The sequence below is a fragment of the Prinia subflava genome, chromosome 3 (assembly GCF_021018805.1).
Source record: "Prinia subflava isolate CZ2003 ecotype Zambia chromosome 3, Cam_Psub_1.2, whole genome shotgun sequence".
Classification (NCBI taxonomy): Eukaryota; Metazoa; Chordata; class Aves; order Passeriformes; family Cisticolidae; genus Prinia; species Prinia subflava.
The window spans coordinates 4,523,989-4,548,604 of record NC_086249.1 but is presented as its reverse complement, the minus strand read 5'-3'; the positions used below and the strand labels follow the sequence as shown (position 1 = coordinate 4,548,604).

General features: G+C 37.9%; 1 long non-coding RNA gene across 1 annotated transcript; it reads left to right on the top strand.

Annotated features, from left to right (window-relative positions):
* Window positions 1-2,017: 2,017 nt before the first annotated feature.
* LOC134548711 (uncharacterized) lies at window positions 2,018-4,785 on the top strand. The gene is made up of 3 exons (XR_010079879.1): window positions 2,018-2,121; window positions 2,946-3,012; window positions 4,693-4,785. It is a non-coding gene; the product is annotated as an uncharacterized LOC134548711 (long non-coding RNA).
* Window positions 4,786-24,616: the final 19,831 nt, after the last annotated feature.

The following is a 24,616-nucleotide window of genomic DNA, read 5'->3' as shown; positions in this document are numbered from 1 at the left end:
CTGACCCAAGGTGTGCTTTCATCCTGGTGTGATTTAAGACTGCTTTGTCACATGCCTCTGTGGAGTCTTCCTAGTTCCTCACCACTGAGGTAGTGAATTTTATTAACTTGACACAAATATATGTATTATTTAAATTGTTAACTTTCACCTAATATAATCTAATGGTTTGGCTGCTCCTCCCCACTTCAATTGGAATTATACCAACAAAAAGCTAGTTACAAGCAATATTTAAATGCAATTCTGGTTATTTGGGACTTAGTATTCTGTATCTAGGGATAAAATTTACTTCAATTTTTTGTTATTCTTGGATGTTGAGCATGGTGACAAAAACTTACTCCCCAAAAAATCAAACTGTTTCATTACAGTTTACATCATATAACATGAGGGCATGTTTTCCTTTTTGACAGTCTGCATTATTGGTAATCCAAGTTTGAAGATTTCTACACAGTGGGGATAATTCCATGGAGTTCTCATTTTTGAGAGGACTTTTTAGTTTCTTTGTTCTTGTAACACCCCCACAAATGCAATAGAAAGGAATGAATGAAAGCACTAAAATTGAGAATGAAACATGACTAGTCTTGAAATAGACCACTTAAATCCTGAAGTACTAATAACCTCATTCATTAGAATTTATTCTGATTGACTTGTCTTTCCTGAGGACAGAGTCTGACCAACAGCACACAATTTTAAAATCTGTTACAGTTTTGGCTTCCTGGAACCAAGACATGGCCATGTTAATGACAAGAAGCTGTCTGCCCAGCATTTCTGTAGTTTTGTTATTTTTACTCTTTGAAATAATAGGCATTGAGTGGGAGTATATGAGATTCTGCTCAGAAAATATAAAATCTCAGTTACCCACATGAGAACCTTTTAAGCAATAAAATGAGCTAGCTGTGATTCGAGGCTTTTTCTCCTGACACCGTGACTAAGATACCTTCCTGCTATCTTTCTCTCTCAAACAGAGAGAGAAATGCAAATTTGTAAAATGCAAAGCCCCTTCAAGGGCACTTAGAATTTACTGACCCACTCCTGATTTAGACTTCTGGATTTGTCAGCATGTCCTGTGTTGTGTTGGCTATTAATTATGGAGGGAGGGAAGGAACCAGAGGTGTGCCATCCTCATGAGAGCAGAAGTGAAAGCGTGTTCTCTCGAGGTACTGACCACCCCTCCTCTGCTTCCTGCAGGAGCAGGGATCTGTGGGGTTACTCTTAGTGCTACTGAAAGGGACTAATAGCTGAAGGAATTGCACAAATGCTCTCATGTTTGGTGTAACAATGCATCAAGATGTGTTTTTTCTCCTGATCTCTCCTGAGCAGGTGAGAAATAAGGGCAAAACCCTGCTGTTTATGCTATCTAGTATAAATATCCATCTGAATTAATTGATATTACTACATCTGAGTCCTAGATGTGATTTAAAGCAAGCTGTCTTCCTGACCACATCTGTCTTTCTGAGAAATTCCAGCCATTCGCTATTTGTAGGAACTAGTATAATGTGAATCAGCTGGATTTAGCAAGCACAAATCTGTAGATCAAATTACTGCTATGTGTACTGGAAAAGTAACAAAGAATGCATGGGCATTTTGGTGAGCAATAGGACAAAATTACCCCAAGATTTCCTCTGAATTATGTTTATAACTTCTAGTTTAAAAATGTTCATACAACATGTAATACTTTCCAATATCCTGGTCCCATAAATATTCTCAGTTTCAGAAAAAGCCATTTTATACCATTGCTTCACACTGCAGAAAAAATAGATAATGGAAGTACTTGCTTGTACTTACAGCAACATTGGTTGTTGTGGTCATATCTTAACTCACTGCTTTGGGACTATTGTATGCATGGCAACTAAAATGTGACATTCAGCATTGATTTTACTTTTCTACTGTGAAGTTGTTTGATACTTTAATCTCTTAAATGATTATTCCCTTTCTATTATTGCAGATTTGGTATACTTTTTGCCTGACTTTTAAATATTTTCCTTCAGTTGAAAAGAGTACTTGCTGTCTAACTTGGATAGTTTCTCATGTTGCAGTATACAAAGTATCACCAGAGGACACAGCATTATTTAAATATCTTCAAGGAACCTCTTAAACTCAACATGTTGCATATTTTCAATCCAGGTAAATTGCTATGATAATGTAGATAAATGTAACTGAATATGAAAATGACCACAGATTGTACTGACCACAGATTGTAAATAAAGGAATGTCAAATTTTCCAGAAACTTGTTTGTTTGGCTAAGAAAAAGATACAAGATGAGCTGTATGGAAACCGAGGTTTAAAAGCACAGAAATAAGTTGCATGTTTCTGAAACTTTGAAGACTAGCCTGAACAGAAACATTTAAAAACAAAGAAGATGGTCTATGTTCTGGCTTGCTAAAATAAATCTGTTAAGCTTAACTGGAATGGACGTTTTTACAGAATGGTTGATTTTTCGATACTATAATCTTAAGTGTTGAAACTAGTGCAGAAATTTTTGGACATGTTAGTATATGCTTTAACTGAGAGCATAGTGATGTTAATTGAGCAGACAAATGAGAATGCTTAAACCCAGGATGTTTCATTGCATTTATTGCTTTCCATATTTTTTTGTAGAATTTAACACCTTTCCAGTTACTTCCTCCCACAGATATTTCTTCTTTACTTAATTTTAAAAGGATGTGAGTTGATACTAGGCAGATTGAACATGTTAGTCAGCTGGGTGTAACAGAAGGCCTTCAGTGAAAACGATACTGAAAAACACCTTGAGCTCAGCTTACTTCAACCTTAAGATTTCTATAAAAGGTTTCTTCAGTTTTGTGTAACATTAGCCATTACCATCCCTCATACTGGAGACCTCAAATGATCTAACAGCACTTTGTTCATATTCTTATGAGATTTTAGCTGAACATATACCACTTCTTCACAAAAGATCTTTTTGCTTTCCCTTTTTTCTGGCTTTTAGTGCATGTTGAGGCTGGAACAATGATTTAAAATCTCACATGCGATAGGTCTGTGATTCATGCAGCTAGGTAAGTAAATGATACAGTAAAATGTGTGCACAGTTGGGTTCAGAGCTTAATGCTTGGGCTATTATGCCAGTAATGAGTGTCAGAAGTAACATAACAAAGACTTGAAATACTTTATTGCTTTAGAAAGGAGGTTGCTTTGATGCAATGCTGGAGTCTTTTATCCAGCTGAGCCACCACGGCACAGCGCTTGAGTGGGACACGTCTCCCAAGCGGGCAACGAGAGACGCGGCTGAGAGCTTCCCGCTCTACGCCATGGAGGTTTGAGATCAGCACAGGCTGGGGACAAGGAATGAAAGAGAGCTCTTCTGTTTGTGATGCAGAAGTTTTAACAGTCAGGGACAGAAAAAACACAGAAAACAACAACCCAGAAAACGGCAACATTTTATAAATGGGGGAGGTCCCAGGAGGTGGGTATCAAATTCTAACCAATAGGGAGAGGATGTGGGAGGAGAACAAGGAGGAGTTTCATACTTCAGGAACCAACAGTGGTAGGAGAACAGGTCACATGGGCCAATGGGGCCTCCTGGATTAGGGGAATTCCAGGGAGCGGTTTAGACAGGGGGTGGCCCAAGGGAAGGATTGACTTGGAACATTCAGGAAAAAGGGGTTGGGTTAGGTACCACTGACAGCTCAGGGCGTGGAAACAACCATCAGGACAAACAATTCAAGGAAACAGGGGGATACAGAATAGTTCATTAACAATGGAACTTAAACAAACCACAACACTGCTTTTCTTTTGTACTTCAGGAGTGTTGTCAGTCTTTCCTAAGTATCATAAAACATCTAATGCTAAATATAATCACAAGCAGCATTCACCTAAATAATGTCTTGCATGTTGATGGGACTTTTGTGCCATGTGCATAGGCAGGGAGCTAAAAGATTAAATTATATAAGTTTTCATTTCAAGGTCTGACTGCTTTGTTTGTATATCATTCTCAAGAATTATGAGTAATACATCTCTTAAGCCAGAGCAATTGAAAGGAGATTTCAGTAGCTTAAATCGTGTAAATTGTTGCTGAATAAAATACCGTATGAAGCTGAATCTCATCAGACAAGGACTGAATAGCAAGAGCAGGGCAAAAGCTTGGAGTTGGGGAGGTAAGTGAAATAACTGATGAGTAGGTTAGGTGATGACACAGCATGAAAAAAACTTGAACAATATTTTTCTATTTAACAAATAGTTATTTACTGTCTGGTGAGTAAGCAGTAACTTATTCTGTTGCACCGTTTTGCAGGTCTTCATTACAGGCAAAACAGCTAAAACTTTTGCGGTTAAAATGCAACTTGAAACAAAATCAGCTACTCTTTCCTGTCAGGACTTTAATGCAGCAGGAGAAGGTTTTTGTGCTGCTGTTGTGATACTGGCAAAAAGGCAAGAAACAGGGAACAAACCTATTAAAACCAGTGTAAGATTTGGGAGGTAGAAGGATGTTGAAAGAACAGGAGGGCATTTTTAGCAGCTCCTCCTTATAGCAACTTTGGAACAGTGAGGCCAGGGAAAAATTTACAGAAACAATCCATTCATATCTGTGGCTGAGACAAAGGATTTGCCCATGTGACCCAGGAGAGGTCTGGCTCTGAGTTTCAGGTTCTTATAAACAAGATAACTTTTGGGTAAGGAAACAGAGGGAGGTACAAGGATAATGACCACATTGGCTGTCGTGACTTGTTATTTCACAGAATGTTTTGGGCTGAAAGGGGCCTTTAAGATCACCTGGTTTCAAACTCCCCAATTTCAACACAGCGTCATCCAGGAGGTTTCTCAAGTTCAAGCAGTTATAAAGTTTGTTCAGTGCAGTCTTTCCATCGTCCCTGAAACAATCTCCTGGTAAGTATAAGTCCTTCAAAAAACTGAAACTCTCAATTGCACTAGAAGCCATGTGTCCTGGTTTAGGGAAAATTTGGGAGGAATTTTTGAATGGGGTCCCTCTAGAAAGCTAATTCAAGTGGCCCCTCCCCTAAGTGATCCAGGAAAAAATTTCCTTAGAGAAAAGTGGAAAAAACTGTTTATGCAACATGCAAAGTGTCCACAAGCACAAAACCAATAGACAATATAAAACAACAAAGCCTCTTGCCGTTCTGAAGTGAGATGGAAAAATTGAGAAAATCCTTGCTGTAGGTTGCAGCTCAGCTTGTCCCATCTCTTATCAGTCCCTTTGGCACTGGAAAATGCCATCCTGGGCTCTGGTGGGCTGCAGGTGTGAGCTTCGGGTGTTTTTTGGGTTTTCAGTCCAGAACAGGTTTTAAACAGTTCTAAGAAAAAGAAGAGAAAACAGTCTAGGGAACTTCTTCCTCAGCTAGGTAAAAGCTAACTAAAAAGCAAAGGAGAGCTCTCTCTTGCTGCCCATCCTTAAATAACACAGTCCAGGAGTGGAATGTGGAGGAGGAGTGCAGTTTCTGCAAACAAACCCAGTGCTTCTTCCCCCCCTTTACTCTCGGAATCAGTCTTAAAGGTGTAAAACTTGATATCCAACATAATTGGGATACCAAGACAATTGGGAATACAAGCATCATGAAGTCACCCCAGGGCACCATGCAGATATAATTTTGGTGCATAAACATATTTCACTTCTGACTGCTGATGGACTGCTTTGGATATCAAAAATTCACAAGAGAAAAAATGAAATAGATCATGTTTGATAAGTCCAAGGAAAATCTGGACTCAAATGGCAGGCTCTTTTAAAGGGGCAGTCTGAATTACGAAATTTTTACTTGCCTCAATTCCTACCCTGTATTATTGGGGTAGTGCTGAATTTCTCATAGCTGTTTTTTTCCCTAAACTGTAGTTGGATGAAAAATCTGTACTCAACATATTTCCAAAACTTGTAGACCAATACAGTCCCATCCTCTCCTGATTGTCCTGACATTCATTAGAGATAATGTTGAAATTCTTTACTGGATAATAATTTTTCATTTAATTGTCAATTAGTTCAAATATCTGTATTTCAATATTAAGAATTATTTTTTTAAGTTTGGGGAGATAAAGAAGTATGGTTAGTACTTTGAGATATAAAACAAATTTATTAAGCTTTTGGATCAATTTTTTACAAGTCATGAAAGAAGCACACAGCTTCTTTACCAAAAAGTTCTTTCTCCTTAAAACACTGTCTATTGATTTATGTAACCTGTATTTCGTTTCTGCTGCCAATACAGTATTTTGAATAATCTAATTTAATTTCATCTTCTTAAGCTCAGATAGTTCAGCTGTAAGATCTTCAGACATCTAAGAAATATGCTGTAAAGAGCTGGAACATGACCTTTGGTTTTCTGTATTGCATAAATACTTTGTCTTGGCAAAAGAATGCATGCATGTGAGAGGGACACTTCTTTTTGTTTTAGATGTAAGTAATGTAGATTTTAGATGTTTAGATATTAGAATTTAGATGTTTCAGATGTAAGTAATCCTTTCACATTCAGTATTCATTTAATATCCTTCTACTTGTGTATTTCAAGCTTGTTGTGGTGGCTGTGTGCTCCTCTTCTCTGAGCTGATGCATTATGAGTTCTGTATTGTTTAATAGGGATTTTCATGCCTTCGAAGCTTTTGTGTGTCAGAATGAGGAAGTTACCATATAGTGTGGATTTCACACAGTAATGAATGCTAGTAGAAAAAAGATTAAGATTCCAGTTACCTGACAAAGCAATTGCATAACGCTTTTTATAAAGGAAACCATTAAATTTGTTCTATGATTTCTTCTCTAAATTAATTTCTTACAAGTTTCAGATTAAATTACTTAAGTAGCAGTATAAGTCCCCTTGAAAACAATTTGAAACACGATGATGGGCTAGGGAGACATTTAAAAGAGTGATTATGGTGCAAATACTGTCTTTTGCCTAATGGAGGCTGGAGAGAGGTAGAACTCTCCCCATCCTCCACTGGACTCACTGATATGTGACAACATGCATAACATATGAGCATCCCACTGCTCATAAAGTACATAAATATGAACAGCCCAATAAAGTGCCTGCACTGTGCCTGCACTGAAATTATCCAATCTCAAGGTTTCCAGTTCCTAACAACTTTTAAGAAAAGTCAGGTCACTGTTAGCCAGGTGAAAGATTACAAAGATGTGTGACCATGCTGGATGTACCGACAGACTGGTGGATGAAACTCTGGAAAGCAGTGCCATGTAAAAGGTCCTGGGGTTCATGGTGCAGGGCCAGATGGATCTGTGTCAGCAGTGCCCTGGCAGCCAGGAGGGCCAGTGGTGTCCTGGGGGAGCATCAGGCACAGCGTGGCCAGCTGGGTGAGGAAGGGGATTGTCCTGCTCTCCTCTGCACCGGGGCAGCCTCACCTCAAGTGCTGGGGGCAGTTCTGGGTGCCACAATATAAGACAGAGATAAAGCTATTAGAGAGTGTCCAAAGGAGGGGTATGAAGATAGTGAGGGGTCTAGAAGAGAAGCCTTAAGAGGCATGGCTGAGGTCATTTGGCTTGTTCAGCCTAGAGGAGACAGAGAAAAACTTCATAGGAATTTTACAGCTTCCTCATGAGGGGAAACAGGGAGGCAGGCAGTGGTCTCTTCTCTGTGATGACCAGTGACAAGACCTGGGGGAATGTCTTAAAAGTGTGTCAAGGGAGCTTTAGGCTGGACTTCAGAAAAATGTTCTCCCCCCAGAGCATGGTTGGGCACTGGAACAGGTTGGCCAGGGCAGTGGTCACAGCATCAAGCCTGATATTGCTGAAGAAGCCTTTGGACAATGCTCTCAGTCACAGGATGTGACTCTTGGGGGTGGTGCTGTGCAGGGCCAGGGGCTGGACTTTAATAATATTCATGGATCCCTTCCAAATCAGGATATTCCATGATTCTATGACATTTTAAGATGTTATAATTGTTTATCATAGTGTTTCTCCGCAGTAATGATCTGGAGGGATGTTAGTGTAGTTTCTATTCAATTTAGCCAGATACACTAAGAAACTGTGAAAGAACACTTTGAAGTGTGCCTTTAACATATTTTTTAAATTTATATTTTTTTATATTTTAAATTTCTGTCAGCTAGAGAAAGTAGTTTCATTTTATTACTTAGAACATTAGGAAGGTATTGGATAGGAGGTGATATAGGAAAAATCTGTAAATAACTTTCTCAAGAACAGTTATAATTCTAGACAATATACCTCATGGAAAGTAAATCTTATCAAGCACATGGTTGTTACATGGTTGTAACCTCTTGTCCTCTTAAGAAAAGGCTTAGCTCATCCAACTTTTCACTAAAAGGCAGAACAGGGTGGTGACACAGTTCAAGTTAAAAAAATAAAAAATGTTTACATGATTAAATTATTTTAAGGATGGACTCATCTAGTATGTAGTTTTATAGTAGATGCTGCAGCTGTGGGCTCTTGAATGCCTTTGATCATTGTTTCATCTTGGATTGCTTAATTTTAAAAAAGCTTGCAAACTATAGATGGATTTGGGGGAACAATAAATAAAATAAAACTTGGGTGGGACCATCCACAGGAGTTGCTGTGGGATATCACTCTGAACTGGTCTTTGGTTTTAAGACAGCAATTGGAAGTGGTGCCACCCAGTCCTGAAACAGTCGTCACAGGCTTCTGAAAGGACCAGCCTCCTATTTTGTGCCGTGACTGAAAGCAAAAGGAAATTCTGTTTTATATAACCTTGTGAATATCAAGCAGTCAATTGTGTTAGCTGTACAGGTATGACAACATCAGGAGGCCGGGGGAAAGAAACATCCAAAACACAACCAAAGCTGCAATGCATTCAAAAAAGAATAAATGAGGCTTCCAATGAGGCTAAGATGTGTTATTTGAAGGGGTTGAAAGATGAACTTGTTTTAATCTAAGTATTTTTGGGAGGAAGAGTCTTTGGATTGAAGACTGTTTTTTAATATAGCAGTAGGTGATGAATTCTGTCTTTGAAAGGTGAACATAGACAAATTGAGCGTAGAAATGAGGAATGTATTTAACAGTGTGAGCAGCAAACCATAGAAATGTCTTAGCCATGGATATGCTCACTTTAACCTCATTTGACCTTTGAAAAATTGTTTGTCTCAAACATTTCTTTGAGCTGCAGGTTTGACTTACAGACTTCAGGCAGAAATATTCAAGTCACTTGGCTTGTACCAAAAAGGTCAGGCTCAGAGTTTTGCAATGTTATAGCTTTTAGAGTATAGGAATCTGTGTTACAGTACATGGTTAGATTGCTTGACCCAGATCCCAGCTTGTACGCATTCCAATTACTCATCTCTACTCATCATTCAGGCAAGAAAAATTGACTTTGGCTGTTTCTCATCTGTGCAAGTGTTAAGCTTTTTTCCCAGTAAAGTGTTCAAAGTTTTGAGGTTTTTATGGTTCATAGGATTGCAAAGGATATCAAGTTATTCAAATGCAAGTGCTGAAAGAAGTCTGGCAATTAGTGCCATTATGCAATAAAATATGGAATATTAAATGAATCTCTTAAATGTTTGTTTAAAGATGTTTATGTAAAGCAAAATTCTATCATGACTAAATATACTTCATGTTACCATGTTTAAATAACTTTATAGAGCAATCAGTGTAGGAAAATAGCATGTTGATCACAGGAATTCATATTGTCATGTTTCCTTCATGTATTGCATGAATAAATAGGGTAGCTTGAGGAATGTACATAAAAAACATTACTGATACAAGATAAAACCAGAATTAAACGTGTGAAGTCTGCTTATGGCTTCTCATACAGTACTTTGTCTGAAACATTGCTAATCCATGGCAATCCCTTACGTCCATACATCTCCCAAGGCTTTCACACCTACCAGCTTGCATTTTCCATGAAAATCTATATAGAAACTTGAATATTTGAGTTGAATACAGTTTAATTTTCCTTCTGTAATTAAGTGTAAAAGCAATATAAAGGATTGATTCTTACTCTGCAACTTGGAACTAACCATTAAAATTATATGGAATAACTGATAAACCTATGAAAACTAGGTATGCAGGCAATTTAAATATTCAGGATTTTCCTTCTCTTTAGAGGATTTTTTAATGAGGCCAGATTTTTATTTTCATGTGGAGAATGTCAATAATAATAATAATAATTATCATCATCATCCATCTAGTGTAATTTCTGCTTTTATACTGATCTAACAATATGCATGTCCATGAATTTGACTTAAAAACTGTTTAACATTTTTCAGCATAAGCAAAAGTGCTTGTGTCTTGTGGTGACTGACATACTGAATGGCCCTCAGCCAAAAGATACAGTATGAGACAGTCAAAAATATTAGTAATGGAAGAAATGGGATATTTGATACAGAATATAAATGTGTATTTCTTGAGTCAGCTGAAATCTTGGCAGCTGTGTGTCTTAGAATATTTGAGATAGAGAAGTCCCTCACTAGAATCTGTAATTATATAAATTAGAGTTTTTATCCCTCTTGCAGCTTAAAAGCATCATAAGATGAAGCATTGATCACTGCTGAACACTCCCCAAGAGATCTGGACAGAAGGAATTTGAAGAATGAAAAAGAAAAGACACCAAAACCTCCCAAACCCATAAGTATACTGAGTCAGACTTAAAAGGCCTATTCCTTTAAGTTTCTCAAATTTTTCTTTATTTCTTTGGTTGGTATGATACAAACTTTAAAACAGTGACATGGTTAACCTCATATCACATATACTTTAATTCTTGACAAGTGTATTCTGGTGACAATTCTGTATTACAAAACTCAGCTTGGTTTCTCACTGAAACCAACTTCATCTGAACAACCAATCAGCTTGATAAAGAAAAAATTGAGCTTTATGACTGGTGATTAATACCATTAACCCTGGTTCAGTGAAGATTTCTGATGAACAAGTTCAGTTCATTAGGTCAACTCTCATTTATTCTAAATTATGCATATAGTATGTAATTGTCATTATAAAATTGTTCTGAAAAAAGTTGAAGACATTAGTGTTAGGAATTTGAATCTTAATGATAAGGTCTTAGGAGGGAAGTTGACATGAGCTGACAAGGAGCTTAGAGAAGGCTTTCTATATCATAGTACTTTTTTGTCAGAATTCACTGTGTTCATTAGCACTTCTAAAACACATAACTCTAGTATGCTGACAATTATTAGTGAATAATAAAAATGCATAAGTGAAAAAAATGTAAAATAAATCCTATGGAGTTTTTGTAGCCTAAAATTGATTTATCCCCTTGCTAACTTGGGCTATAGTAACACTCTGCAACCTCACCATTAAAGGGTGGGATTTTTGGCCTGTAATGCAAGGTGCTGAAAGAGATTTGTCGGTCTTGTAAGACCATTACCCACTGGCTGATGCACTGGGTTGTAGCCAGCTAATGAAAATGAGATGGGATGAGCCCTGGGAGAGGCAGAAGAACAGAGCAGAATTTTATAAGCATGTGCAGTTGAGGAAACTGTACTTAAAAGCAAAAGCACAGATTTTAAATTCATTGAAAATTTCTTGAGAGCTGTCAAATTATTGTTAATTTATGTAGTCAATTACTGTGGAAATTTGCATATTTCTTTTCTCTTCAGTCTAGTTTTGGCCATCTCTTGTGTAAGTAGAAGAGCAAAGCTGAATTTTAATCTAAGAACATACTGCAAGTCAAAATAATTAAGCCAAATAACTTGTTTTTAAATTGACTGCTAAATATTCATAAGTGTTGAAATGAAATTTTAAAAAATGAATTTCTACATGACTGTCAAACTTTTAAGTGGCTAAATAATCTGATATTGTGATTGGAGCACGTCAGAATATTTTCTTGTTTAGTTACTGATTACCTAAAGGCAGAAGCTATTAGCTGTTGCCAGCCTTAGAGAAAAAAATATTAATCAGCAAACTGACAATGAACCACTTGGCTAATAAATGGTATCTTCACAGGAATGCCAATAGCAATTGTCTATCATATGTAAACCACAGAAAAGAAAGATTAATGGTGTTGAAATTGCATCAGGATTTTTTCAGTGTTTATCAGAGTTAGAGGTTTCCTGAGGAAGGAAGTTCTACTCATGTCTTTTAGGGATAATTGATTATTAATTTGGGGGTGGAAAAAGCTATCTTTCTGGTTCAAATATTTTTCTAGCTCTTTTGTTAGTTTACAGTATGCAAACATGGGCAGAAAAACTTTTTTTTGCTATTACTCAGAGAAGGTACAGAACTAGTACAGAACTCTAGATTTCAGCACCTTTATGTCTTTTTTCTGTGGCTTATAAGATGTGCATCTTTTATCAGTTCAATATTAGTTTATATAAAACATCTTTAAGCTATCTGGAATACAGTTTTGCTATGATATCACCAAATGTCAGAATAATAATTACTATGTGCACCTGGAGCAATTCTCATTATTCTTCCTCATGTTCAACCCAGGAGGAAATTGGCTAAACGTCTCATTTTTTTTCTCAGACTACCTAAAAACCTCAAAGCGTTAGATTGTTTCAGACTATATATAGTGTATGCTAGATTTCCAGAGTGATAACTGAAATTTGGCCAGTAAAACTGAAACTTTCTTAGGAAAAAACTTGGGAAGTTTGTTTTGAAGATACTTAGCAAAATATTCAGATTTTTCAGACCATGAAGGATAACATAAAATACCAACAGCTGCACAGGTGATATGCAGTGCAAATGCTGCTGTCTCTTTACAGGTGCACTTTACATCAATGGCCATTACATTTGGGAATAGGGAGTTACAAGATGGATGACATAAGATCTGTTGAATTTTGAGGATGAAAGAAGCTCCAGGAAAACCCTGTAGGGCAACACTGCAAGCAAAGGACCCACAGGATGGGCTGGAGGGTGTGGTTGTGTGGATGCAGGCAGATGTAGGCACCAGCATCCTTGTAGGGTGGCTGTCTCCCAAAGCTCTGCTCTCAGTCAGGATCCAAAATCTAGGACTGCTTCCATGTGGAAAATAAAGGATTACTCTTTGAAAACCCTTTCTGTAATGCAAAATGAAGTCATGAAGCTTTCAGTTTTGAAAGATGGCAACCAGGGCTGGTGCAAAAGTTTAGAATTCCTACAGTTTTTCTATCCCGGTAACTCACTCCAGGTGTTAGAGCAAAGGGGCCATTATGAAAAATATCTCTCTTGTCAAATTCTAGCTCCTTTTTCACTACACAGTTTATGAAACAAATGGTTTCCGGAGTTTAGTATGCTGTCAGGCTTTTCTTCTCGTGTTCATTGATATCTTTTCCTAGATGTGAATTCCAGTGACAGGATGATACTTATGCTAATTGAGACACTTGAAAGTTCTGCGTTGTGGGGGAAAAAGGAATGCTTTTTCTGTTGGTGGAAAACTAGCTCTTGAGCTTCTGATTAAAACCTGAAAGGTTTTAAAACCTTTGAAAAAAGGAGTTGTAGGATTTTTATTTTTGTTTCTCTCTAGGAAGAAATACAAAATCTTGAAAGAGAGTAGTCTGAAGACACAAGTGGTAAATATTCTGGAATCCCAACAGCAGCAAGTAACCAGAGTCCAAGCAGAGTTGTATCACATGAAGATCTGTCTTCACATTTCAAGCTGACAGTATTTTTTTCCATTAAGGCAAGAATTGCATTGTAAAATCTTTTCAGACTCAGACCTACCAAATACATTTCATATCATATGTTAGTACTTTTTATCCTTAATTTCAATGTGGACAGGGTTGAATCGCTTCAGCTGGCAGATGTGGCAGTACCATAGGGCTTTAGACAGGGAATAAAGTAGTAAAAGAGTCTCAGCTCACTACCAGCTTTTATCACTGTGATACAGAACAAAATGTCATTGGTTTCAACTATGTTTGCACTCAGTCTGATATCGCTACCCACAAGGCATCTGCTGCAAGATTTAATTTTGTCACACTGGTGTTTTTACCAGGGGAAATAGTTGAATGTGTGCAGTTAATGATAGGACATGTCTGCTGTTCTGCTGTCAAAAGCACCCATCTAGATATAAATATTTTACATAAGCATAAAAAGACAAAGGCTAACATGATTTCTGTTGTTTGTACACACATCAATGCTGCAAAGGGTAAAACATCAGTCACATTTCTCCAGAATTGGCTAGGGATATGAAAATCCCTAATAGCTTGCTACTCAGATTGCAAGTGCATTTCTCCTGGCCTCTCTTAATAAGAAAGATGCAATCTCTGCAGGGGGAAAGAGATAAAAGACCAGAGAGATTAGAAGATAACACATTCACCTGTTGGAGATTCAGAGTTGCTCTTCATTTTTTGTTACGTGCTGTAACAGATCCTGTCATCATACTAAAATTTTAATGGGTGTGTGGGGCATACAGAGAAATAGATACCAACTAAGTGAAAAGACTTTGGGTTGGAGAATGGTTTGAGAAAAGATAACACACTATTTCAATAAAAGAACAGCCAAAAAGTCCAGCAGAGAACAGCCTGTGTTCCTAAGTGACCCTTTGCTGTTTAAGACGTGCAAATCAGAACACTGTGCTGTTGTTTACCTGTGCGCTGGCTTTCTCTTTGGCACTTGTACTTTTTGTCTACTTCAAAAGCTTGAAAACTGAAATTATGGAAATAACTGGAATATGGGGCTTTTTTTCTTAGCCCTTCCATTTTCTTTCTGTTTATATCAAATAATATTTTTCCCTTTGCCAGTTAATTTATATCTGGAAAAAAAAAAAAGAAACTTTGAAAAAAATGTGAATTTTAGGTTTTGGGGGTTTCTTTGTCACTAACAACTTGTTTTCATCTTGTAAGGGCATATGGGCTGCTAAAATTTGAGTTCCAAGGTCATGTGCCTGGATCAACTGCCGGAACTATTTTTAGGGAAGCCCTATGACAGCAGGCTAAAGGGATGCACCATGCACTGCAGCAGACCTTGGGTGCACAACAGCTGTGTTGGCAGTGATTAAATCTTTCAGAACATCACTGTGTGCTGCAGAGGAACCTATTCTGGAAGGCATGTTGAGTAGGAGGTTCCAGTGTCCTTTTCTCCCTCTCAGATGAACCAATGCATCTCATACTTGGCTATTAGCACTGCAATTTTCTCCTGCTGAATGTTCCTAAGAAAATTTGCTTTCACAGTAAAGCAGCACTTTCAAGTTGCATTTATTCCTTTTGATGAATTGTTGCAAGTTTTTTCCTTCAAAATAACTACTTTATCTTGCAATAGCAAATGTTAAGGAAAATTTAAAAACATAAATCTAAAGTCAGGAAATCTAGAAGCTTGAGAATTGTGCAAAATCATGTTTTTGATTCTTTCTAGTATGCTCACTGTTAAGGAGAGAGAAAATGGAATTCTCTCACCTATTTCATATACTGGTAGATTTGACCAAAACCTATTATTTTTAATGAAACTGAAATTCACAGCCAAATTGAAGGCAGCTTCCTTTTTTCTTCCCAGTCAAATGTACTGGTTAATATGAAATGACAGCTTTGAAATAGCTGTAATCACCAGACTCCCTAAGACTAATCACGTAGTGTGGTCTCTGCGTTGTTGTAAGGCCTTTGTTGGTATAAAATATGACTTCTCTTTTCCTTTTCTGTTAGTTGGAAAGACACATGAACTGTCTCATAGGAACAGCACTGGGGGCCCTTAAAAGGATGCATATACTCATGGCATCTTCCTGATTTCCGTACTTCTTAATTTATTTTATTTTTTTTTACTTTGTGAAGAATTTTAGCACATGCCTTTCATTTCTGAATATAAAAATGTCTGTTCTTGGCTCTTTTCCTTGATTAGTCCACTTTCATTCTAACATATTTTTGTGTCTCGCAAGGACATTACATTGGTAACTTCTCTTCCAAGCCTCGTGAATATTTTTTCCTCCCCTATTGTTAGATAGTATAAGGTTTTACATTTGTTGTTAATTTCACACATTCCTGGTAAAGAAAAATGGTTGTCATTGTTCTAAACATGAAGCTATATTTTTTATTTGTTTTGCCTTTTCATGCAGGGCTTGGATGAATTAGTGTTTGTACAAGTGACATGACAGGAAGGATCATTATTTCTATTGCTGCCCTATGGGGAATTCACTAAATTGGATGTGAAGATTGTGATATTTTCAAGCTCAAGTATGCTGTTCTTTTATGGCAGTGCTTCTGCTGTTTCTTTCTCGATTTTCAGTTTTTTCTGTTATGAATGTCTTTCTGTCCTCTACAAATTCTGCCAGAAAATCCATGGTAGCAGTAATGCTGTATTTCACAGCATCCAAATGTAGTGATTTTACTCACAGAGCCCAGGCTGCTGCTTACAGCTCTGGAAGTTGAAGTTTTTCCTAGCTTTAGTAGAGTACAGACTAATTTCTTAGCATTTAAATTTTCTGTTTGAATCACAAAATGCTTATAGAGTAATATTTCATCAGTTGAAATACATTTCCCAGTAGTTGGCAAGGATTCAAACACAACCATGTGATGTTTTTTCTTGGGATTGTTTGTTTGGGTTTTTTATTTGTATTTTCGGTGCGTTTTTAAAGCAGTAGTTTCCTTTAGTGGCCTTCACTAAAATGGGCAGTGGTAATCTCTGCTTCATAACACTTTAAACAAGTAAAGTCCAACCTTCTCTCTTGGTTATGGTTTTCTTTTTGTCTATGCCATGAGGAAAAGTAAAGTCTAACAGGTCTGTTACAAAACTGGCTTCAATATCTGTTGTTTTTTTTTTTTTTTATGCTGCTCTAATCTCCAGGTTCTTCTGCTTCCTTCTTTATTATGTTTCTGCATAATAAACAAGGGGGAATATAGGCTTAAAAATAAGTTTGCTTGGGTAGAGTTCCCAAATTTAAATATATGCTGTCTGAGGAATGTGGAAGTGTTTCTGCTATCTTTCACGACAGCATATTCACAGGCATGCACAGCAAATAATCATGAGCTGCTCGTGTGTTAACAGTAATCCAAAAACACTCTATTGCCTTTGTGCCTTTCTTCATGGTGGAGATGTGCTGTGTGATCCTTGGCTCTTCCACGTGGTCTTGGCAACCCCATGAAATACTTTGCTTTAAATAAAACCTATAGTTGAATTTAAACATATCACAGATGCATTATAATATTTTAATTTTTTGCCAACCTTAAATGTGAGTTGTGTTTTCTTTAGTAATGATTGGTAGTGGGCATCTGCGGTCACAACACTAAAGTGCACCTTGTAGCTACGCTCTTAGATGCATAAATCAAATTGAAGAAATACTGTCCTAGGGTGACTTTGTGATGCTTGTATCCCCAGTTGTCTGTTCGGTCTGTGCTGTATATTGAGTTCTGTGCCTTTAAGACTGATTCTGAGAGCGACTTTTGGGAATACCCACATGAAAATCCTGAGTGTGTCCAAGCCGGCCCTTTTTCCCTCCAGCTTTCCAGCAGGTCCCTGCTGCGGGTGGGGAAAGCCGGCCCAAGGCCTGGACGGGCCCCAGTGGCTCCTGGTGGGGAGGGCAGGCTGCAGCTTGACATCAGCTGATTTTAAAGCCTCCCCTGGAGCCTGCTGAGCTGGGAGAGATGTCGGCAGTGCCCCCTGATGACAGCTATGGCCTGGGTGTCACCAAGGGGCATTTTACAGCATTTATGATTCCTGATGCCCAGCCGCTCTGAGTTCCGACCTTTCGGCTCTTCCTCCCTCAGTGCGACCTTGAAATCTGACACCATAGCCATAGCTGGAGAGAGACACTTCTGGGCATGATTTAACTCTGTCCTGGCACAGATGAGACTTTTTAAAACTCTAATCCTCCTTTTGAGTGAGAAGAAAAGGGACAGAATGAAGGTAGAGAAGACACATCATGAAGTCATCGAAGATAGAGTGAAAAGACTTTTTGGGAGGAGGGATTGAGGAGTTTGCTGGTTTAAGCTGAATTTCTCTTATTGAGCCACGGTAATGAACTCTATATATAGATTATGCCTTTAAATCATGGGGAAATTATGCATTTGGGGAGATGATTGTTTAGATCTGTGGATTTTAGCAAAAGTGTCTGTGATGGACTGAGTAACATTGAATTAGAATCTGTGACTCTTGTGATCCCATGAGATGCTTGAACAGAGAGAGATGAGAAGCCCTCTGTGCCCGTGAAGAAGGGAGAAGACATCTCTGTTCCCTGAGATGAAAAATCCTTTGCCTCTGGAGTTGTTCATCTTTAAAAAGTGACACCCCAGTGTGCAGTGTGCTTGAGTCCATTGTCCATAAGCAGCTTGAGAAACTGCTAATGGGAGGGAAGTTCACAGAGGGAGGTTTTTTCCTGGATGCTGCTTTTGTGACAGTTAAAACCCGCAAGAGAACTGCTCTAGGTTGTCAGTGGGTGAAATTCCATGGTAAACTACGAGAGACACCTCTCCCTTAAGCACTGATGAAAGATTATTTTAGAATCGTGACACTGACTGAAAATCACAGGTTTTGTCAATTTATGTTGTTTGTGGAAAAATGAACACTTTGTGGTGGGAGGAAGAATGTTTTGAACGTTTCATTTTGGATTCTAATTTTCTTCTTTTAGAGTGTGTTAATAAATCTACCTTTATGTCTTTAAGTTTGGGCCTGTTTTGCCTTTTTCTCCTAATCCTATCTCACAGCGGAAAAGACACTTAGACACTTAAACCACTTCACTAAATTTGGCGAACATGAAACCACTACAAATAGTTACTCAAAAACAAAAGAAAAAAAACAAACAAACAAACAAAAAAAAAACCAAAAAACAACAAAGCAAAACCAAACTACAAATGTTCTAGCAACTCCAAGCCCCACCTTCTGGTCTCTCTGACATTACCACAAATTGTTGTGAAATTAATAATAAATTAACATCCCCATCACTGGCCATCATTAACTCAATTTCTGTGGCATTTCTTTATCTGAGCTTACAGATTCAAACTGGGTTTTAAGGTTTTTTAAGCAATATTATATTCATACCTTACCTCTAGATAGCTGGGTTGAATCTGAATAAGTGATTGTATCTTCTTGCTTTGTGTTTGTTCTACTAAAGAATTACTGTATCAATATTAGCGTGAGACATTTATAATAGACTGTAATATTGTTGTGATTGAAATAATGATACTTGTAAAACAAGCTACAGTCCCTGAATAAATTAACATTTTTTATAGACTTTTCTGTTTAGCTGTGTCATCCTTACTTGAAGTTCCCACAAAGGAGGTATTAAATTTCAAGGCAGAACTCTCTTGCCATTTCTTGCCATGATGCATTCTCATCTGCCTATCTACACTTAATCCTAAAAGTATTTATGTAAGATCTAAAGTTATTCTTTCTGAAGGAAGAATGCTGAATATTGTTCTGTCTAACATCAGTGAATTGTTGCTTTGGGAATGAATTGAGTTTTTTAAAGTATTGGCCATTACATTACTTTAATTACCAGAATTACTGGTAACTGAGCTTCTTGCAAAGCCAGCTCAGGACAGGAAGCCCGAGCAGAACAAACTTTCTAAGTGTGTTTCATGTCAAGTCTTCAACATTTGTTATATCCACACTATTAAATGCCTACATTTTGGGTAAAACACTCCTAGCTTTTTCTTAAAGCCCCTGCCAGGACAAACTCCAACACAGTGAGGAAGAGCTAGTAACTCCTGGCTGAGATGCATCTTCTGAACTGTCCCAGTGAAGTTGCCAGCTGTTATTTCACTAGAGATGAGGAGCCCAGATGCTTGAGTCATCCTGTTATTAGTGCCTGGAGGTGGCAGGAGATAACCTACAGGAAACACTGATATCTGCTGTCAATTTTTGTCTGGCTGCAGTTGGGAGAATTTCTCTGAAGATGTTAACTTTGCTGTGGAGAACCTTTTACTCTCCCTTGCACTAGCAAGGCTCCAGGGACAGCCTGGAGCAGGATTGTTGGCTGCATGCCTTCTCTTTTGAATGAGGATACAAAGCCACACTCATGGAGTAAATGCCATATGCATTCTTGCAAAGCTGACCTTGGCACATTGACATGGCAAGACATCATCTGCCTTGAAAAAAATGTTTGCTCTGAAGTTCTCTTTTTTAGACTCTTGTTGCACCATCTTCAATTTATGTAACGTGTATGAATACAGGTAGAATTTCCTTTGGTAAGATCTTGCAAATAGCACACCCAGGCATTTTTTCTTGGCTCCTGAAAAGATCTTGCTGTGCTTTATCCACAGTTCTAGTTGTGTTCCCTTGACAGCAGGCACAGGTTTTCCATGGCAGGCATTTGCTGCTGCTTGCTGTCCTCTCTTACTCGGGTGTGTGACACCACCTGCCACCCTCTTGGAGGTGAGGTCCAACACCCAGACTAGGCCAGTGTTATTTGTAGTCTTGTGGATTCATAATGATGCTGGAGACTAATGATTGAGATATTCTCTGCAATGTCATTGCTACATTAAAAAAATACAAAATGATTGTTTGCAAGGTGGTCTAAAAGCGATGTCCTATTAGTCTGGATGGGATAAAAGCAGATGGAGTTTGGCAACAAGCCTAGCACTCTGTAGTTGGAAGCAACATCTTTCAATCTGACATTAACAATGTGGCTGGAAGTAGACAATAAATGCATTGAGAGTTTAGGCATTAAGTACTATGCTGGATAACTTAAAGTTATAATTGATTCATACTGTAATTGTCTGCCTGGACAACCAGTATTGTCTACACTAGTAGAGAACTTTGAGCACTCAGCTGCCTCTGCTTCCTTCTCAGCTCTGCCCTTTGAGCATTCAGGTGATGTGATACAAACTTTTTAAGGCAGTGAAATTCTTGAAAATAAAAATTCCTAAAATGCAGTTGAACTAATGTCCTGTAGACTTTTAGAGGCAGCTGGACTGAGTGAGGAGTGAAATGAGAAATCAAGGGCTTGGACCATGTTATATGGGATATGTAGCCTGCACAGTAAGTCAAGACAATATGCTATTATCTCCCTTTATTATTGTTGCATTTATCTTTTCTCTTCACATACATCAGTATTACACCAGCCTCAAGAGATTGATGAAATATAGTCTAAAACTTAACAACATCGATATAGTTAACAACAAACCTTCAGGCACTAATTAAATGGTATTTTTGGTGTCTGACTAGTACTTGTTTCAAACACAAGAGTTTGGTAAGGTGATTGGTATTGAATTCAGGAGTGGTGAACCAGGGAACACAAATTTAGGCAGACCTTGCCCGGCCTATGCAGACCTATACCTTGTGCATTGCCTCAGTGTTGATTACTGCTCAGCTGGTTGCTGCAACAGGGCTTACTCCCAGGCTGCCAATTAATGAACTTGGTCTAAACTGGGATTCATTGTCTGTACTAGAAAAATGACTGTTCCCTGGTATGATTTTAGCACCTAACTATCACCGTGGAGGCCCAACCAGGAAAACAGACTGGGGACACAGATCTGGGTGCAACAGAGCAGCAGGGCAGAAGACCTGCCCTTAGTTTATTTTTCCATCATATATCTGTGGCAAGGTAACCATGGATTGGAGAAGGGTATCGCCACCTCTCCTGTCACATTGGTCCAGGAGGCTGTCATTCAACCTCCCCTTCTCTTGGAGAAAGTATTCATAACATTGCCAATATTTACAAAACATGGTCCTGTGTTTACAATTCACCAGCGTGAGAAACTGCACGTTTCTCCTTTAATATGAACGCTCAGCAAACCAGGAAAATTCATGGCAACACCTAACAACTAGTCTGGTCAAAAAATTTGCTGTCTCCAACCAGATCTAAGCTTGGGCAGGAATACTTTCAGCAGGCGTCTAATGAGATTTGGAGCCAAAGGAGGTTTTCTGGCATAGGATCTTCTATACCAGCTGGCATGTTTAATTTATGTCCCTGGGTATGTTTTATTTGCTAATATAGACAAAGCCTTTTCTTGTTAAAGTTCTAACTCTTAACTATTAAAAATAGAGACTTACAGGACAAAGTGTTTTCAGACTACCTGAGCCTCCACTGAAAGATTAAAGTCATCTTTTTGTCAAGTTGGATGGTGGGTACATAAAACTTTCCTGTCAGCTGGGATGGGAGATTTTGTGGGCTGAGGACTGTCGAGTCCCTGTACAATTGCAGGTTTTTTCCTGCTCCTTCTTCAGGGCACGTAGCTTATATATTTTTCCACTACACTAAAGCACAGGAAATAACTGATTCTTGAAGAGCCTTGAGATTTTGTGACCAGAAACTGGTAAAAGATGAACCTTTGGCTCTGAAATTTCTTCTCACGTACCTAAATATCCCTCATGCTTTCAAAATCTTGTAGAACTAAGCATGTTCTTAATCCCATGTTTTTCCATTTTAGGCGATTTTTAGGTATCTTGTAGAGTGGCACTGTAGGAACCATCTCTAATTTTTTTTGACCTCTATTTCAGAAAGTGTTGGTCATAACATTTCAGTGGGTATTTGAAAAGCCACACAAGGCTGCTGGTGGTACATCCATGGTAAATAGGTCTCTTGAAACTCAAAGAGTTGCTTGGTAGTCAGAAGGCTGGCAAGTTCTCTGATAGAGTGTGGCTAAGCAGAGAATTATGGCTTTCTCATCTGAAGGGAGGGTCAAGTGATGATATCCACTTAATATTTTTATTAGCTTCCTGAGAAGAGCAGTCATCAACACAAAGCACCTTTGGACTAAAAGCCACATTTCCACTGAAGTACCTCTTTTTGGTGACATTTTCTAATATTTGGTTTCTGAAGCTTGTGGTGGGTTGGATTGAATGCATAAAAGCTTTTGTTTGTGTAGGTCTTCTATTCCTTTTTGTTTGGGATTTTTTTTTTTTTTAACATTTCTGACTGTTCACCTCCAAATTAAGAAGTTAATTGAACTATAAGTTTGTCCTCAGCAGGTAATTTTTTTTCAGTTAGCTCCTGCTGTTGTTACAGACTTGAAGAACAGGTTGGCTCCCTCAAAGCCTTATCTATTTTCTTGCATTATATTATCTGATGTAATCAAATAAATCACGCCTATTTACAGACCCTGCCTTCCACAGAAAAAAATTCAACAATCCTATGCAGCTAGAAAGTGTCACCAAAAGGTGACTAGTGTCATGCAGATGAAGAATTTACTTTACTTGTTAAGTTCCTCATTAAAGTATTTTGCCATTATGACCCTCTTATAGATGAAAGTCTTATAAAGAAATGGGTGAGGGTCTCATGTACAACATGAACATGGGTTCATGCAAAAATGCTTTTGTACCCAGAAAGAAGCCTGAAAGACAGTTATTTTGACCCTATATATATGTGTGTGTGGGTGTGTATAAATATATATATATACACATGACCCTCCATATAATGTGGAGGTTGCTTGATCTCCAGAAAAACAGCCAAGGCCTTGCCAAATCCTTGTCTTCTCTATGATGCAGTTGGCCTTTTTTGCCTCAGCTTCCCTGCTGTGGCTGCTAAAGGCACAGAGGTGTTTTACTTCTGGTGAGGGTGTGGTGAGGGATTAATTTCCTGCCTCTCCTCACAAGAAGATCTCCTTAGGGTAAGAGAGAGGCGAATATTGGATTTAAACACGCAGCTATGCTGCAGAAAGGTTAAAAAAAAGTTAGTAAAAGTTAGTGAAGTTAAACCTGCTTGGATACTTAATGCAGTGCATCAGTGAATGCACAGACAGGGTGAGGCAGGAAATGACAAGATAGCATTGGAGATGGCTGAGTAGTCCCTAACCACTTTACCAGGTGATAGCTATCAAAAAATGATGTGGTTCTTAAAAGTGATAGTACCTGACTTTTGTTACATTTATGTAGTGGTCTTTTAAGTGAACTGCTCCAAATCTATTTTGTTTTTTTATACATAAAGTAGATTAATCTCTTGCATTTGAGACTTGCTTGTTGTCTTAGTTCACTTTTAGGGTAGAAAATGTTTTTCCCTTTCCTTTTCTTATAAACTATGGCATACCTGCCTTATAAAAAACTGCCCTTTTTGACCAATAAACCTCTGCTGACCTCCACCAAGGTGGATATGCTTATTCAGAAATTCATATGGAGATAAAATATTTTTTAATAGACAAATATGCAATGCTAGCCCATGGAAATAAAAATCTCTCAAATCTATCTCTTCCAGTTGTTATAAAATATCTTTGTGACACTTTGTCCTCTCTGTTGATGAGAATCTGAAGTGGTATGATTGTGTGATGTGCCTCTGTTTGGATCTTAGATCAGGACCTCTCTGTTGATCTCCCCAAACTTCACCCATTTGAAATAGAAGCTGAATAATTCAATGTGATTTTTTAATGCTCCTTTTGAAAAGATGTATTGCTTGTTAGTGTAAATCATTTGTGCCACAAAAAAGAAATCAAATTCTTGTTTATAAGAAAAACTGAATGAGGTATCCAATATATTCAAATTCTGTTAGAACTGCTTATAAGTGGCACCTTATTTGGTACCTTATTTGATTAAGTGTATCACAGCTGTGGATAAATATGAAATCAGTAGTCAAATAGGATAAATAGCGAATCAGTAGCTGTTTATGTTATTTTCCTCTGAGTAACATCTTCTGAAATCTCAAATATTGGTAGTTTAATGTGTTGCAAAGTTGTATGAATAGGCTAGTAAAAATATTTTCCTAGGATAGCTCTTCAAATGATTGAGAGATTATTTTCAGGATTTTAATGGTTTATTCTTTTTTATGTATGCTTTTCTTTTATTAAATCTGGTGAACTGCAGAAACAGCAGCGTTTCAAGCAACTAGCCTGAGGGGTTTAATATAAACCATAAAAAGAATAGTCAAAACTTTGTCTTACTTTGTGATGTCATTGGAGTGCCCTGTGTTGTGATTATAGCTATTTACATTAGTCCAAATATTTATATAATGCACAACA